The sequence below is a fragment of the Cupressus sempervirens genome, chromosome 7 (genome assembly GCF_028749045.1).
Source record: "Cupressus sempervirens isolate cs-2001-9-10 chromosome 7, ASM2874904v1, whole genome shotgun sequence".
Classification (NCBI taxonomy): Eukaryota; Viridiplantae; Streptophyta; class Pinopsida; order Cupressales; family Cupressaceae; genus Cupressus; species Cupressus sempervirens.
Window position 1 is genome coordinate 17446722 of NC_143124.1, and position 19806 is coordinate 17466527.

Sequence of the window (19806 nt, forward strand, 5' to 3'; positions counted from 1 at the left end):
TGATCACGAATTGGAGGAAGGTAGATACAACTAAGGAGAAGGATGTAGATCCCACTTTATATAGACAGTTGATTGGTTCGCTTATGTATTTGGTCAACACTAGACCAGATATAGCATTTGCAGTAAACTCTCTTAGTTAGTTCATGGTTGAACTAAAGAGAATGCATTGGATAGCGGCTAAGCATGTACTACATTACTTGTGTGGTACAGTCGAGTATGGGATCAGATATGTTCGAGGTGAAGGTATCAGGTTGATAGGCTATACTGACGCAGATTGGGCAGGAAGTACAACAGACAAAAGGAGCACTTCAGGGTGTTGTTTTAGCTTGGGATCAGGAGTTGTATCTTGGTTCAACAGGAAGCAGAAGTCTGTGGCTCTAAGTTTAGTAGAAGCAGAATACATAGCAGCTAGCATGGTGACATGTGAAGCTATATGGCTTCGAAAGTTGTTAGTAGCCTTGTTTGGTCAAAAGGTTGAGACTACTGTGATACATTGTGACAATCAGAGTTGCATCAAGTTGTCTGAGAATTCAGTGTTTCATGATAGGTCTAAACATATAGATATTAGATATCACTTCATCAGAGATTGTGTATAAAGGGGAGTTGTTCGACTACAATACATACCTACAAATGAGCAGGTAGCAGACATTCTGATGAAGGCTTTGGGAAAGGCCAAATTTATCTTCTTCAAAGATAAGATGGGTGTCATGCAGAACAACTTCCTCGCTAAGAGGGAGTGTTAATTATTGTTAGTCGGACAGCTGTTATTTATGACACAGAAATAGCAGTAGTATTTATGGGTAGCTTGGACAGCTGTTCGTCCTTATCTATGAATAGCAGTTGTATTTATGGGTGGTTTGGACAACTGTTTGTCCACTTGCCAAAAATTAGTAAATGGTTATTATTTCCTAATTTTAGTGATTCCCTTTTGGACACTTTGCAACCAATTCTATTATTGGCTATCGAGTTGTCTTAATCTTGATCGTTGGTTTGATTTAATCTCGGTCGTTGGTTTACCAACAGGAGTAGTATAAAAAGGGGTCATTGGGTCATTTGGATGAAGAAGTTTGGGAGAAACGTTTGCAGTGTTAGCAAGGGCACAGTGTGAGCGCAGGAATAGTAGTTGGGTATATCAGCGGGATAAATTAGGAGGTTGTCGGAGTTCTGCCAGTGAGAGGCAAGGAATTTTGTATCTCTTGATTTGCTGAAGTTTAATATAATTTATCATCTATAGAACTAGTTTTCCCTTAGGGGTTTTTCCAGGGACAATTTTTCCAAAAATATTGTGTTCATTGTGTTGCACATTTCTTTCCGTATTTTAAGTGAAGTTGCAGTTGTGTTATTTTTCAATATTAGCTGGGAATTTGTTTTCAACAGTTTAATAATCGTTTACAATAGGAGATTAATAATCAGTGACTGCAATAGTTTGATTTTTCACATTTTTTGGACTCTATACAAAAGTCACATTAAGCACAGTAAGTGGGGAAGTCTTTCACATTCGTGGTGTCTTCAAAAAAAATGACTAGTTTCACAAACACTCTGCTAGGACAGTCAGCAATAAACTTGTCTTTCTTTGCTTCAAACATTAACAAAAAAAAGTAACAATTGTATGGAATGAATAAAAACTTATAATATCATCAATATAATACATTTCTAGTCAATATTGCATTGAAATAGAGAGTTTAACAATACAAACACCATATTGTATCCTCACAGGCAGAGAAGTGAGTGTTTGCAAGAAATTTGTTATTTATTGTTCCAAAATTTTAATACATCTATTCCTTTGATCACCAACTCCTTCCAAAACTCCAAAGACTCCTCTCTCCCTCTAATGACACCCACCTCCCTTATAAAGCAAAACAATACTAGAACAACCGTTGTCTAACTGTAACAGTCAGTTATCTGACTATTACCAGTTAGTTATAAACTGAAATTTGTTGTCCAAGTTGACACAAAGTGTCAACTTCAAAAAATTACAACCATTTATGATTCTATTTTATTTCCCTAACCTTTTTAAAGGTTTAGAACTTCTTTAAGACTTCTAAATACACCTAAATCCCTTAAAACCCTTAGACTCCCCTACAAGCCTTACTAGGCCTAAATTGCCAATATGGGCAAACTACAACTGTTGAGCACTCTTGGTGCGTTTACAACTTTTAATTTGTCTTTGAGACCATATTACATTTTTTTTGGACCTTATAGGCCTTTAGAGCCCCAAACTAAACTAGGATTAACAAATTGACCCCTTATGAGCCTCCTAGGTACAATTTGACCTTATTGTGCCCTAACCTCTATTACATTGCCTTTATAATTTAGGCTTGTTACATCAAATATGTTTAAACATAAAATGGACCATAGGTACCATTACATTCACGTCTTGGATCATTAAACCATCCATGAGTCTAAATGACTTTTTGTTTAGACTTTTGGCCAGGTGCCCCACACCATGCTCCAAAGGATTAAATCAATCCAAGTCTCTTTGGATTGGGGAGTTTTCTTCCTCTTCCTCCACTCTTTATATACCTCTTGTTGTGGATCTACAACAAAATGATATCCTTTATTCAAATGCTCTATGCCCCTGCAATCAAACAATATGTACCAAGTACAAATTCTGGTATATTTCCTCTTATGGATGTCTGTAACATCCTCCTTCCTATTAGCATCAAGAAAACATCCCGACAACCCTGTCATAACAATGTTAGACACAAAACCAAATAAATCTTTCATATGCACCCAATCAAAATCTTGGTGCTCCACTCCTTCATCCACTTCTTTCAACACTTCCCCTGTTTGATCCCACATCTCTTGTGAGTTCTTTGTCCTTGTAGACAACCCTGACTCTAAGGTCTCTTCATGACCATGTACTTTTCCCTCTTCATGCCCCTATTCTAGGCATTCTCTCATCACTCCACCCTTCTCTTGCCATTCCTCAACTATGGAATTCATCTCATCCCATAAATCTGTCTCTTTATCAAGTCCTGGTAGACTCGCTGCTCCACCATCTTCAACACAATGTTTTACCTCACAATTATCCTCTAGAACCTTTATCTTAGTAGGTTCCCCCAGTAACTTCCTCTTCTCAGTCAGCCTCTTAATGGGCCAAACAATCTTTCTTGTCATCTTCATGTGCCAACTTGTGGTATTCTTCACCATCTCTGTTTCCAAGAGTCTGAATTCTTCATCCCTTAAGGTACCTGTCATCCTTGAGACCTCCTACAACTCATCCCCACAATGCCATCTTCCTTGGTGTTGGCGCTCAAAATTGTAGCCCTGATTTTGAGCACCCTTGAGAAATTTAAGCCCTATAAACGCTTTTTGATGCTTGTGTACCCAGTTGTCCATTTGATGCCTAAAAAGTGTTCAATGTTTCTAACACCTTTCTTTTAGTGTGTCTATGTGTTTCATGAAGCTAAATTGACATTCTGAGCCATTTCGTGAAGTCCCATTTTGAGTAATTGTCAAATCTGATTTTCACCTGTGTCAAACAGTGACAAGAGGCCATGTTTGCATCTGAATATCTCGCACCCAGAAATGTTTCATGATTCGCCACTTTGGGAGTGTCTAGTATCCATACCTGAGAACCTATGTTTCAATTTTTGAGTCATTTTGAGTCCGTTTGACTAGGTTTTGGATCCCTCAAAGTTGGTCATTTACTGTTTTCATGCTGATGCACTTTGCACATAATTCTGGGAAGCCATGTTTGACATGTTATAATTTTGACCCAGTTGACCAAAATGTGAAAATTCCTTTTGCATTGTATTGTAAATGTCAAAGACTTGTTATGTTTCAAGTTTCAGCTCATTATGAATCCGTTTGATCAGTTTTCAAATGCAATTCCAAATGGAATTTCTATCTTTTTACTGGTATCAACATTTGCAGATTTGTCAGGACCCCTGTTCGGGATGCTATATCTTGAAATCTGTGATAGGTGACGGTGAATGGATTATACCATTGTGTTGTCCCCTAAAAATACTTTAAGTGTGCCATTTTCTACATCTTGACGAATCCATTTGCATATTTTTCTAGGTCAATTCCATTTGCAAAAATCACTTTCTGTCAGTGTTTCCAATTTGCAAATTTTGAGTAGCCTATTTTGACTACTTTCCAGTTGCGTCCTATTATTCATCATGAGCCCAAATCATAGATCTGTATTCTTCTCATGACAGAGAACCAATATCCTAGTTTTCATTTCCCCATGTGCTCATTTGCCCAGTTTTCAAAGTCAAATTTGAACCCAATTTAGTGTTTTCTGACAAGTTTTCTTGCAGGCAATTCTGAGAAGGCAACTTCGACGGTGAATATTTTTTGACTAAAAATTCATCATGAGATGAGATTTGACAGGGTGAAAGTATGCGGAACAGAGAATCAATTTGTTTGATTTCAGAGCCTGGCCAGAGGTTTGGATTAGTTTTTAAGGCCAGTCAACAAACCTTTTGGTACCAATTTGACAGTTTGCAAGAAAGTGATAAAATGAGTTTTAAATGTTGTTTCAGTGATGGATTTTGTTTTCAATGAGTTCGAGATGCCAAATGGATTAATCTGAAGGATTAGTTGTCTAGAAACGAATTTTTTTTTTAGCCAGACCCACTTTGGGGCCCGACTAATAGTACCAGATTGATAAGGTTTAAATAAGGATTGTCATAGAGGGTATTTCCGTTGCAAAGAATGCATCTCATAAACATTTGAATAAGTCATGTGAAGCAAATATTGGGACTGTTGATCATTCAACTTATAGAGGGGAATCACAGTAGGCAAGGAAGCCCTTGTCTTTTAATGCCCACGGTTTCTCCATAGGGTAGACCATGTGAAAAAGGGAATCTCTAGCATACATGCATGTTTAGAGAGAAGCCCCATGTTTTTTATTGAACAAGACATAGTCTTATTTAAAGCCACGCAAAGGGGCAAAGCTGCCATGCCAAAGAAGGAATCCATACATGTTAAAAATTAAAAAAAACCAAGCTTGCGTAATGAAGTAATTTGCCAAAAAACATGGAGGGATTCCATGTATCAGAGACATCAAGCATTACATTTGATGCCATGTAAAAAGAAACCCCACACATTTTCAAAAGGAAAACCATGGCATATTGAAGGGGGCAGATCCACGCTTGTCCATGGAATGGGCATATAGTAAAAGCCGTCCTATCTTGACTGCAGAGGCAACGCCTTAAAAGGAAAATCATGCTAGCAATTACAAGCCCAATAGGGGAGCCTACATTAATAAGAAAGAACATTCAATGGCATGTCAAAGATGCCCACAACATAGCAATGAAGAACAGAAAAGCTGCTAGTCAAGAAACTCACACATTCTTAAACAACCCATTTCCCCTTAAGTCACTATTTAATACATACGTAGTTAACATTTTGATCAAGGAAAAATGCAGTCCAAAGCCGTGACCCTCAACACTAAAATAGGGAGCTGGCATAATAAAATCTGTTACAAAATGAAGGTAACCCACGACGTATGCAAGAAACAGGACCTCCACGCTTTAAAGGAAGCAACATACAAGAAGCCTCCCACATGGCTTAAGAGAAGTCTATGCAGCATATAAAAGACCCACACACTCTATATGAGAAGAGGTTTGTGCAATCAAGAGAAGAAGCTGCCTGTCTCGAGGAGCCGCCAGATGAAAGCCATGAAGTAGACGCCAAGAGATAACATAACCCATGCAGGGCAAAAGGAATGGGTTTTCCTTTATTCCACATTTATCAATTGGCTAAACATAAAGTTGTTTAAGTACTATTCTTTAACAAATGCATAATACCAACAAAAAAAGGCTTTTGAAGCCTTGCGTAGGCATGGGGATTACCGTTCCGGCCGCCCAGTTGGTGATAGATGTAATAAATTTTGACAAAATGTGCCGATAAAGGGGATGACATTAGCATAGAAGATAAGTTGCTGAAAAAGTCCACAATCTGGCGACTCGCTATCTCGCCATTGGAAAGTGGTGAGAAATTCTGGCTAGCGAGGTAGCGACTAGCCGAAAAACTTCCAAAATTCGACGAGAGTGAAAAATGGTCATGGGTCCCACTTCCAATGGATCAAGCAACGCCAAGCGACAGTAGATAGAATAATCGAGCAATGACGTGGTAGGCAAAGCTCAGAGATCAACAGATCGTGCCATGTGGTAAATCCAACGGCTGCCATTAACTCGCTATAGGAAAGATGTAGGGAAGTTAGTATAGCGACATAGCGAGTGCCTAGGTGGCGGGACTAGCTGGCAGTGAGTAGTTGAGGGAATATGAAGAGATTTTTTTAAAATAAAATATCTCTGTGCTGTGCACATTCATTCAAATTTTAAAAATTTAATGTTAGAAAATTTGATATTCTATAGTTTGAACTATAGAATTAGTTCAAATTTTTCATTTTTTTGATTTTAATGCAAACTTGCCATAGAGCTATGAACAGGACTAAAAACTTCAGAGGGCCATAACCTGGGATTTTTTTATCGAAAATGGGCACTCCAATATACCACTGAAACTGGGAAGATCTAAATTTTTTGAATTTGAGGTCGGTTTAGCACAGGTGTTCACCAGTTCTTATTATAGGTCAATTTGTGTTTCCCAGGGTATTGGCAACATAATAGGCAAATTTGATCATTAATCATTAGAGTTTGTTAAAGGGCGGATTTGATGACTTTTTGGAGCCTAAATGTGGTAAAAATAAGTTGGAAAAGATTATATTGCATTTTGAAGGCCATATTCAACTGATTTTCCACTTTTACCATGAGTTCAACTTTAGCATCAGAAATTAGTTATGATGGTGAATCAAATATCTAAGATATTTCTGCCTTGTAAAGGCCAAATAATGGGATTTGATATCCAGTTGAAGAGAGAGGGTAGAAAGAGGTTTTTTCATCTTCTTGGGAAAGAATTCTGAGTGGACAGATGTCAGTTGTATAACAGATTCGGGAATTCACTTCTTGCTATATCTTTCTTTCTTTCTTTCATTGTAGGGGTTGGAATTTTGAAAAGTTTTCTCTGGAATGAAAACACTTAGTAGAATTGGCCTGGAATTAATGAACTTTGAATGGAAGATCTGGGATGTGTTGGTTCCAAACCATGAAGCTTTGCTTTGGCTGTGATACCCCCTTCCCATCCCATCAACTTCTCATTCCCGCCATTTTCTCTCTTGTATGACAACATTTGTTCATTGAATAGTCTGGCTTATTAGGTTCTTTGTGAGTTAATTTCATGCATTTTTATGTATTATTTCAAAAAAATTAATACAAAGAACAACAAGTGTTTAGTTTCAGTTTAAATCTTGTCTCCTTCCTCAGTTGAGTTGTGATGTTTTATGGTCTTTGAACAAAGAGCTTAGATCATAGTTGCAGTCCCTTAAGGCTGTATCTTGCTTCATTGTTGCTTGTAATTCAAGAAATTATGTAAATGCTTCAGAGATTCAATAGGGTTGTAGGTTGATTGAGGGGGATATCAGGTAAGAATGAGATTTAAGTTGAACATTGATGTCTATTTACAAGGTGAATGAATAGATCATATATCTGAATATATAAATAAGTATAAGATATCCAAAATGCATGAGGGAGATTTATGAATTTGTCCAATGGATCAGGCACTGATCAACTATAGGATCATAAGTTTGTTGTTCACACCTGGTTTTCATCCACTTTCCCCACCCACATAAAATCAAATCAAATTCAAATCATCTTGACATTTTATGTTGAAGAGCTAGAACAGTTTAACCCTCACTTAGCTTATGAGATTCATGGTTTTGCATTTAGCTACTGTAGATCTGTGTTATTGCATGAGTTATTGGGAGATACAAGGGTTTACATCTATAGTAAATAGATTCAGGGATATGTTTTGCACTGGTAGAATATCAATTGAATTTGAGATCGACCCACCTAGGTCTTGTAGAGTCTGAAGTAGAAGAAGGAGTTATGCCTTATAGTTGGCCCAAGACTGTAGTCAAGTGTATTAGTCATAGGAAGTTGCTAGCCTTAGATGCATTTGTCTAGTTTCTTGGTTATTTACAAAATTGTTAAATTAGGAGCTAACACTTGGCACTCAATCATGTCATCAATTACTTGTTTAACAACCCCATCCTCTCTGTTTTTAATACCAGCATATAAGGAACACGACTGTCCCAACTTGGATATCTCCATCCATGTACTCTTCCATTACCTCAACAATCTCTGAGATATTCTCCTCTATTAAAAATTCAATCACCATTCTAGTCATTTGATTTTACATTTTAGGTGTTTAGTGTTACATTTTACATGGGCAGGAAAACAATGCCAAAATGATACCAATTACTCACACTCAGAAACCTTGCCTTGAATAGAACCCAAAACACTGAAAATCCAGAAGCTTACAGAGAGCTATTGTTTTGCAAGAAGAGATTAAAATAAGCATAAGGGGGGAAGATACATAGAAAAACCAATGACATCTTAACCCAAGGGATCAATGCCTTGAATATGACTTGTTTGATTAAATATAGCTCCCTAATAAAAAAGGAACATTGGTCATAATGTACCCATCCACACAAAAATAGAAAAAAGATATAAGTGTCTCTATAAACCACATTAAAAGATATGACAGAATTCCATGCCAGATCTGATTCTTTAAAAACTCAAAAAGTAGAAAACAAAACACTTGAATGAGTAAAACACAGTAAAAGAAAAGTATGTATATCATAAATGCTCACCAGAAATAGTAGGAAAGTTTTTGGACAGAAATATAGCAGCACAGTTATCGCAGTAGACCTTGCCTATAGCAGTACAAACCATAGCCAATAAAACCAATAGGTAGATAATTTTTGTTGTGCCCATGTTTTCTATTTGCAAACTTACTTGATACCTCTTTATCTCTCCGCCTTTAGAAATATTGTGAACATTTAGAAACTGAATGAAAAAGAAATGCCAATGGGATACATTAACTATCATATTTATTGGGCTAAGTGGGATGTCGATAGAATTTTAGGTCATGACACTCAATTATGCAATTATGAAGTATGGCACCATTTATCACACTCACCATTTACTCAGACAATGGCCTTTGTATGATCTACTTTCAACAATTTGAAGTCACTCACAGTGGTTTCTGCATTAAATCAAACATCTAAGCTTCATAGCCTTTATCTTTATGTGCTTTGAACATAAATTATTAAACATTTTCATGGTAAAATCCCCATTACAAAAATGGCCCTGCTATTTTCGCTGAATTTTTAAACCTTTAAGGAAAATGACTAGAGATACTCAACTCAATATTCTGTTATACTCTCTCATGTTTAATATTCTCATCTCAGTAAATCATTATTTTGTTAGTGGCATCGTCACCCTAATTCCTAGATTAGGAATCTTTAGAAGCATCTTTGTGCTTTGATCTCCTGGTGTGATTTCCAGATACGTGACATTTAGATAAAATAAAAAAGGGACACTTCAAAGTGGAAAATGCTACACATATAACTTGTCATATATGAAAGTTGAGGTTGTCTCTTTTTATGCTAGCAATTTTTTCAATATTCTTATTTTCTCTATGGCAGCAACAACAAAAACAAGCCTTGCTGCCCTAACTAGGCTCAAGGTGTGCTAGTGGTTGACATAAAACTAAGACTGTAGATCTTCCTTTCTATTATCCTTCTAGCATTATTTTATGGAAATAACATTTAGAAGAGATGGTATATCATTTTATGTTGTGTAAGCCCAACTTCCACAAGCCTCCATTGATCTCATTGAAAGCTTCAGCATGTCGAATGTATGGTAGGCAGGGGATTAAATTGGTTTTTCTAGGATGGAAGGTATTTTGTTTATTGAACAACTTAAATAGAATATAAGTTTCTCGAAATTTGATCACACTTAAGACATTTTCTTGGGAAAATCCTATTCAATGGATTGAGATTGCATTCTTTTGTACTTGTACAATAAGACTACATTTTTATATTTCATTTTTTTTTGGCATGGCTTTGTGAATAATCTTGATTGATCAAATAAAAATACAACCCTTCTAGATTATTTACTACCACTCTCAGGGTTTGTGTTGATGAAATGTGTCTAATTTAAAATCTAACTTTGGGATTTCTATGGCCCTTGGAGGATTAAAATTAGAGTTAGTATAATTATGATCCCTTTTGTGTATGTCTAAAAAATATTGTTTCATATTTTTACACTCAAGCCCTAGGCGAGCACAATGGTAGCCTAACTAGAAATGTTAAGGTCATAGTTTGATTATACTTGTAGGACTGAATTTGAAAATGCAATCTAAGAGCATAGAAGAGTTTTATGGAGTCTAGAGAGACCCTAGGTGTGAAATCAAAATTAGTTGAATTCATTTGGGAAGATTTTTCATTGAAAGACTAAGTCTACCTTATTTCTACTATAATTTGGCCTTAACTTGGTACGTTATTGTACATACAATGTGGGGACTTGAAACCCTACAAATATTTAAGCTCTCCAAAAAGGGTATTGGAAATGATAATTATTTCATTGCCTCATTTGGGAAGTTTTTGAGTTATTAGGAAAAAACTCAAATAGGAGGCCTAATTAGGACTAAAAGTCCTAAAAACTAGGGAACTTTAAAATTGGTATGAAAAGTAAGCCTAGATCATTCAAAGTGGGGTCAAATGTTATTGGGGATAGTAGGAATAGAAGTCAATTACTCTTGCAAGATGATGGTGAGTGGTCAAGATAGTTGTGTAGTGAACTTACTTCAATGAGTTCAAGGAAGAAAATATTGTTTGAATTGATAGAGAGACTCTAGTATGTATGGAAAAGAGGATTGGATTTCCCAATAGGATTGGGTTGAAGAAAGAGAAAACTCTAGAGGTTCCAGAAGTTTCCTTGATGAGGAGTTTAGAAGAGCTCATTGTGGAAGCTTTCCTATCCATGAACCAACTCATTCTGTACAAAATTATGAGGTTACCAAAAAGCATAAAAGTAAGTTATTTATTAACATAGGTATTTGGGTAGTTTTTTGATGAAGCTTATAAATACAAGGCTATTTGTAGTGTAAGGGTGTAAGAGGGTGGGGGGCGTGAGCAATTTTGCAAAGGGAAAACTCTACAAAAATATTTAGAGAAACTTTCAATAAAGTGTGATTTCATATCATGTGTAAAAGTTTGTAGGTTGGTAAATTCATAGCTCCAAATTTCCCTTTGAGCTATGATTGGTAATTTATGATATGTTAAATTAGTATCTCCTTTATGTATTTGTATGAATTATGTTATTTATCTAAAGAAAATATTCATCTCTTGGCATCTTGATGTGAATAAGCTAGGATAGTTTACATTTTCATATGTTAGGGTTGGCTATGCATTTTTTGTCATTGTTGTATTTTGTGCTCAAAATCCCTTACAAATTGTCATCTTTTACGAATCTCATTTGGTGTTCATATTTATATCTTTTGGGTTTTGTTGTTCATCTTATTTATTTTCATGTTTTATCATTTCATAGTTTTAGGAAAAAAGTAGACAAAAACATAAATACACCAATCATACATGGTAGTTACCCCTCTTAAATGTAGAGGGAGATAAAAATCTAATAGTGATCAATTATAGTCTATCCAACTAGTCACACAGTTCTCACTAATAAGAAAAATTGAGTTAGTTTATGAGATAATTTATAGTGACAAATCTATTTTATAACAAAAAAAATAAAGAAAAGTGTTAAATTTTATTTTAGAAACGAATAATCTTCCTTTTTCTAGTGCCCAAGATTGAGTAAAACAATGTAAATATTATAAAAAGATTTGATTTTGTATTTGAAAGGGGGGAAAATGGTGAATAGATAAACACAAATCCATAGGAAAAGTAGTGTGAAGTTGTCAAAAATGGAATAGTGGGGCATACATGCAAGTTTGAGAGTTAGACATTACAAATAGAGAAAAAAAGAAATAGTAGTGATATTATAAGAAATGAAAACAAAAGACATAAAATCATATGTAGAAGGTTTTTATGGGGCACTCAAACATGACAAGGAAAATCTCAAACATGGTAAGAAAATTTTATTAGGATGTGATGTCCAAAAGATTCATTGAAAAGAGGATCATATTGACTTGTGGTATAAAAGATGTTTCAAGCATTTGAAAGCATATAGAGATGGATGGAAAAGGTTATAAGGAGTTCCATAAAGATGCCGTTTGAAATATAAATCAAATTGTAAATGATTTTGGTTCTAATTTGAAAAATAATGTTTATTATTTATTAAGTCAAGAAACTTCCTACATAGTATCAATCTTCAATATAAACAATTTTTATTGTTTAATAATTCTCCATGCAACTTCAGTTATAGAAGAGATTAAACAAGAAGAAGTTAAAGAATAAATTAAATATCTCTCAAATATAGCAAGAAAATGTTCCTCCACTTAGAGGGAGCTTATAATAGGTGGACATGATGGAAAATCATGTGAGTGCAATTTCAATAATCTCAAAAGCTTTTAATAAAATACATTTTAGTGAAAAAGAGAATTTTCATCCAATAAAACCATAATGAAAAAATGAAAAGCCCTCTCCTACTAAATAGTCACCACAAACCAAAAAATAAATAAATAATAAAGACCTTGTTGAGATGCATTCTAATATAACAAGTGCCACATAGTGGCGAATAGTTTTAATTAAAAATTGTATTAGAAACTGCAAAGTATATTGTGACATATATTTAATTTCATTTTAGAATATTAATTTATATTATTCAATTATATATAGAATGTAATTTATATATTTAAACATGTAATAGTTATAGTATGTATATTATTGAAGTTTGATTAATAAAATATTTAAAAATATTTAGTGGTAATATATTATAATATTACTTTAAATATAAAATGATATGTAAAATAATAATAATAATTTTTTTCCATATATAAATTATAATAGAGTTATTTTTATTATAGTTTTAATCATATATATAATTTAATTGTAAAAAAATGGATTGCGAAAATTTAGCCCAAAAAAAATGGAGGAGCTTCGATAAAAGGGCTCCTATAACACAAAATCAAATGAGCTAGTAATATTTGAGATAAATAAATATAAAACTTTAGAAATATTAAATTCATGAAAAAATATTTATTTGTGATTGGTGGAAAAACATATAATTAATATAGAAATTGTGAAAATTGAATGCAATAACATATTGCCTACGACAAATACAACAAGTGACCAATAAGACTTCCCTTTTGATAAGTGGCAGACTATTGATGCCCTACCATATTCTACTTGCACCACTTCCATTGATATTATGTGAGTTTTGGTGTTTCTGGTCTATTACAAATCAAAGGTTTTAAATAATTTGATTTAAGTTGGATGTTCCTTATTTTTTTCTTTTGGTTTGGGAGTTTTAACTCATAAAATGCAGCAAATATGTAGAGATATGTCCAATTTCATCAATTATCAATTGGTGTTACACCATGTTTAGAGTATGTGAGATTGATTTAATAATTTAATAATGCATATTTCTAAATGCCTGTAATCGTAATCCAGGGGGATTATCAAAGCAGTGGATAGAATTGAAAGTTTATTTTAAATTAAATTGAGCTACTCTCTTCCTAATCAGTACCAATTTTGTAATGATTAGTATGTCAATTATTATTAGTACTATTATATTTTATATAAGAAAGTTGTTTATTATTTTTTAATTTAAGAATATTAAGATTTTTAGATATACTAAATTGTTTCTATTAAAACAAGAGCTCTGTGCACAAAGTTTGAGTCCTTGCCTTGTGCTATTGGTCTAAACTTGGTGGGAATATTGGACTCCAAGAAAGAAGAATATGATGCAAAAATGTAGGCCACATTTGACAATTCCACTTCTACTATCATTTTCCAGCCACAAACACCCATGTCCAATCCACAATTGTGCTAATTTATGTTGCATCCACCACAATTCTACACCTTTAGCACTCACATTGTAGAAAAAATCCATGATACTAGACATATGCAAAATGCAATCAAAAAATATGTTTGAAGGTGATGTTCTAGTCACATAAGGACCAGCATGCAAGAACAATTCAATACCTGACCAAACAAACATCAAGATAAATTAATAGTTGAGATCCTCCCACTAAGTCTACTTATTGTAACCTTTATGTCCCCTCCTTTCGAATCGGTTGAAAGGGTGTTTATGACCTTATAACATTTTGGCAGCTTGGTAACAATGTTGTACAAGATGCCTAGGTGGTTTGTTGACTTATTTTCTTGTCTATGCAATTCTGATTCATCTTGGAGCTCTTGTTTAAATTATAATATTTAGAGAATCTATTTAAAAATAAATAAAAATAAAAAACTTAAGTAAAAAATTAAATAAATGGAGATAAAGGAAATATAAATAATTTTAGATGTAGGAAACTAAATTATAATTATTATGTAGTGGATATCTATTGACATTTCTTTAGATAGACAAAAGGTTAAATTTGACAACTATTTATAGGTCAATTTTTTAAATTTAATTATAAACATAATATATATATTTAAAAATAATTCAATAAACACCACATTAAATATTTGGATCTCAGGAGATATAAATCGTCAATTTTTTTAAATTAAAATAAAAAATTTAGGTTAGTGCAAAAAGGTAAATGAAGATAAAAAAAATATAAATAATTTTAGGTGTAATAAAGTAAATTTTAATAATTTTTTAGTGTATATCTATCAGCATTGCTTTAGTTAGATTTATTTAAGATATGTATACTAGTTTATTAATTATGAAATAAATCGATAAGTAGGTCAGTACTCATGAAACATTGAGTCAATGAGTTTGACTCACGGTTAAATTTTGATAGCCATATCACAATGATTTTTTTAAACAAGTTTTGATATATTTAACTCTTATTTTAATTTTTTAAATCATTTAATTTTTTAAATTAATAAAAATCTTCAAAGTTATATAAATGTAATGGTTTTTTTGAGCAATATATGTATATTAGATGGATATTAATTTAATTTTAAAAAATATTCATTACCATTTAATAAAAATATTTTCTTATTGTTGATTTTAAATATTTTTTTTACCAAATGAAACTAATTAAAACAAATTTGTTTAAACATAATACATAAGAATAATTTAAATCTTGGAAAAACTTAAAAGTTACAATGAAAATGAGTGGCTCCTCTCCACGAAATTACTATTTGCAATATTTCCCTTATACATTTTTGTTTCTGATAAATGGTTCAGAGTCTTAAACAATGGGAATACAAAGGTCCCATACTTCAACAAACTAATCAGGATTGAATACGTTTGTCACGTATACGACCCAGGTTCAATGTGAGTTATAAGAATGCGGTGACTCATAATTCTAGTTGAGGAAGATATTCTAAAAATAGGAGTGGAAGAACAGGTAGTCGACACCATATCCTCTGACGTGTCCTTTCCATTACGATTTTAAATTTAGATTATACAATGTATTCTTGAACTGTCTTGTTCGGAATAGTCACAAACATGTAATATAAAGCTTTTAGAAAAAATAAAATATATTAATAGAATCATTGCTTAAATCTGATTGAAAATTTTAAAAAATTAATCTAATTCCATAGAGTGCATTTAACTACAAATATTTTTGCATTTTTATCAGTGTTGCACCAATCTACTTAACGCACATCATACTTATTATTATTATTAAGCTTAATGCAGTCTTTCGATTATCAAATAGGAGAACAATCGAACTCATGAATAAGCAGGTAAACAATCTCTCTCTCTACCTTAGAACAAAATGGTTAAAACCAGCCATCAAGAGTCTTATTTTCCTTACAATGATTTTTGAATACTATTGAATTTCAACCGTTGTCACGCTCAGTACAGGAGAGTTGCCCAACTCTTCCGGCGTTTGGATAGGAGTCCACCTCTCAGAAACTGGTGCGTCAGCTTGCAACATATAAAATCTATGACCTTCATGATTGTTATCGAAACGGTCACCCTCGTCCACAAAAATTCTATTGCACCCCATTGTACCACAAAGATCCGTAAGACAATCACCAGAATACCTCGACCTGGCAAACACACTACGGGAAATATCTTGATCGTGTATCCATTTCTTTTTGTTCGGGTCGAAGATTTTCGGCAGAGGACAGAATTTTTGAAAGAGATACGCCATTTCTGCAATCGAAACAGCTGAAGGCAAGCCACATTCTGTTGGTGTCACCGGAAGAAATTCCCACCTGTCTTCATCTATCGTGTACACTAAACTTGGAAGAGGATGCAGATGCCTGTCTTCATCTGTATTGAAGAAAGAAGTTGGGGGAATATAAACTCTTCCCTCTGCAGATACGGTGAATTCAGGTGTCAAATGACGTAGGATCCTTGGCATTCCATTCCCTACACGCCACCGAGCAGAGCAAAAATCATAGACCAATACAGAATTACTTATCACCACAAGTTTTCTTCTCCAATAAACCAAACGAGAACATGCCGGTGTAAGTTTAAATTCAGCGGGCATGGGAGGAAGCCTTTGCCAAGAGCTCCTGTCCGAACAGGATCGTACATTGTTATCCCATTGTGGTGAAGTAAACATATTAACTTTTCAGATTTCTCACCGTTAATTCTATCTTTGCAGAAGCTGTCATTTTCTATCACTTCCCTCAATTCCTGGCTTAGAGTTTTAGGGATCTCCATTAGGGTTTCATTAAGTGCATCCTGGGGAGATTCTTCAAGGAAACTCATTGATAGAAGAAGCCTAGAGAGCAACTTCCCCGCTCTAGTAAAAGAAAATTCCCAGAAATGCGTACTGTCCAGGCTACCTTGGATGGGGCAGATATTAATAAATAAAGAAGAAATTAAGATAATAAAGGAAGAGGAAGTTGAATGGGCGTAATCATTGGGCTTCAGCTTCCAGCCGCATGTATTCTTTGGCAACTGTTGAATTTGAAGTGCCATTTACAGTTACGTTTTTTGTATACTTCTTCAGAGTATTCCTTTTATTAAGTCTTGATTGCATTGAAATATAAATATGTTTGGAGACCTTTATAGTTATGGTTGTTAAAAGAATTGTGGGGGAGGGAAAAATAGTTGTTTTTCAAAAATTGTTAATTTTTTTATTCAAATAAAAATTGTGTCAATAATTAGAAAATAATTAGACTATATATATATATATATACACATATATGCACATATATATGTGTATATATGTGTATATATATGTATATATATATATGCATATACATACATACATACATACATATATAGGGTTAATTCTAAGAGTTGTACTAATAATATAAATTTTGTATGCATTATTTCTATATAATGGTTAAATGCTGCAAGTTTTGACTGATAATTTTCATAATTATAGATGTGTAAAAACAAGAGTTGTGATAAAATAGGAGTCCCACCTAATGTAAATGTAGATTAAGATTGAAATGAAAAATGTTCTCATAACTTGAATAAAATATTTGGTGTATATATTTTTAAAAAAATTTATCAATAAATTTTACATAATAATTGTGCATAAATTTAAATTTTAGATATATTTTTATTGAATATTTTATAAGGAAATAAAATGTGAATATAGTTGTATGTTAAATTGTATAAATATTAAAGTCAATTTTTGTTAAAATTAGGCAAGAGCCTACAACGGTAACTTGTGAGTTGAGCCGAAGCAAATAAGAAACAAACAATTTCTTTACAAAGTAAAAATAAATTACAAAACATTACAAATATAACTTAATATTTTTATAATGCACTCAATAGAAAATGAGGTAAAACATAAGCCTTCGCCTAACTAACAAAGTTGTACATGAACATATACTAGCTTATATATACCTCTATATATATTACGCCGAGAGTAATATATATAGAGGTATATATAAGCTAGTGGCAATTGCGGCGCAATAGGAAAAATATTTACTTTTTATTTTTTATTTTGATAAGGTTACTATAAAATTGTTAATTAATTTTTAATTAGAGTTGTATGAAGTTACTATAAAATTATGCTTCAAATTTAAAAAAAAAATTTAATATAAGGAGTTTAATTTAGATTAAAAATATATATTTTATTTTTGGGATATTGTAATGTAAAATGTTATAGTCATACGTAGATATATGGTTAGGGACAAAGATACCATTATAGTTAATGTTAACCTTAGGGATAGAATTAGGGTTAGGGTTAGCATTAGGTTTAGGGTTGGAGTTAGGGGTAGGGTTTGAGCTATGGTTAAGGTTAGGGATAGAGTTATGGTTATGGTTATTGTTAGAGTTATGGTTAAGGTTCAGATTAGAGATATGTTTATGGTTAAGGTTAGGGTTAGAGTTATGGTGATGGTTAAGGTTAGCGTTAAAGTTATGGCTATGGTTATGATTAGGGTTAGTGTTAGGGTTATAGTAAGGCTAAGGTTAGGGTTAGGGTTAAGGTTTGAGTCAAGGTTAAGGTCAGAGTTAGGGTTACGATTTGAGTCAGCATTAAAATTAAGGTTAGGGTTAGGGTTAGGGTTAGAGTTCGATTATGGTAGAGTCAGATCTAGGGTTAGAGTTATGCTCATGGTTAAGGTTAGGGTTACAGTTATGCTTATAGTTAGGGTTAGGGTTAGGGTTAGGGTTAGAGTCCAATCATGGTAGAGTTAGAATTAGGGTTAGAGTTAGGGGTAGAGTTATGTTTATGGTTAAGGTTAGGGTTAGAGTAATGCTCATGGTTAAGGTTAGGGTTACAGTTATCATTATGGTTATGGTTAGGGTTATAGTGGGGATAGGGTTAGGGTTAGGGTTAGGGTTTGAGTCATTTTTTAAAAATTTAATATAAGGAGTTTAATTTAGATTAAAAAATATATATTTTTGGGATATTGTAATGTAAAATGTTATAGTCATATGTAGATATATGGTTAGGAACAAAGTTACCACTACAGTTAATGTTAACCTTAGGGATAGAATTAGGGTGAGGGTTAGCATTAGGGATAGGGTTGGAGTTAGGGTTAGGGTTTGAGCTATTGTTAAGGTCAAGGATAGAGTTATGGTTATGGCTATTGTTAGAGTTATGGTTAAGATTATGATTAGAGTTATGTTTATGGTTAAGGTTAGGGTTAGAGTTATGGTCATGGTTAAGGTTAGGGTTAGAGTTATGGTTATGGTTATGATTAGGGTTAGGGTTATAGTAAGGCTAGGGTTAGGGTTAGGGTTATGGTTTGAATCAAGGTTAAGGTTAGAGTTAGGGTTAGGTTTTGAGTTACGATCAAAATTAAGGTTAGGGTTAGGGTTAAAGTCCAATTATGGTAGAGTCAAATCTAGAGTTAGAGTTATGCTCATGGTTAAGGCTAGGGTTATAGTTATGCTTATAGTTAGGGTTAGGGATATGGTTAGAGTCCAATTATGGTAGAGTTAGAATTAGGGTTAGAGTTAGGGGTAGAGTTATGCTTATAGTTAAGGTTAGGGTTAGAGTAATGCTCATGGTTAAGGTTAGGGTTAGAGTTATCATTATGGTTATGGTTAGGGTTATAGTGGGGATAGGGTTAGGTTTAGGGTTAGGGTTTGAGTCAAATATTTTTTTAAATTTAATATAAGGAGTTTAATTTAGATTAATTTTTTTTTTTTTTTTTTGGGATATTGTAATGTAAAATGTTATAGTCATAGGTAGATATATGGTTAGGGACAAAGTTACCATTACATTTAATGTTAACCTTAGGGATAGAATTAGGGTTAGAATTAGCATTAGGGTTAGGGTTTGAGCTATGGTTAAGGTTAGGGATAGAGTTATGGTTATGGTCATTGTTAAAGTTATGGTTAAGGTTCAAATTAGAGTTATGTGTATGGTTAAGGTTAGGGTTAGAGTTATGGTCATGGTTAATGTTAGGGTTAGAGTTATGGTTATGGTTATGATTAGGGTTAGGGTTATAGTAAGGCTAGGGTTAGGGTTAGGGTTAGGGTTTTAATCAAGGTTAAG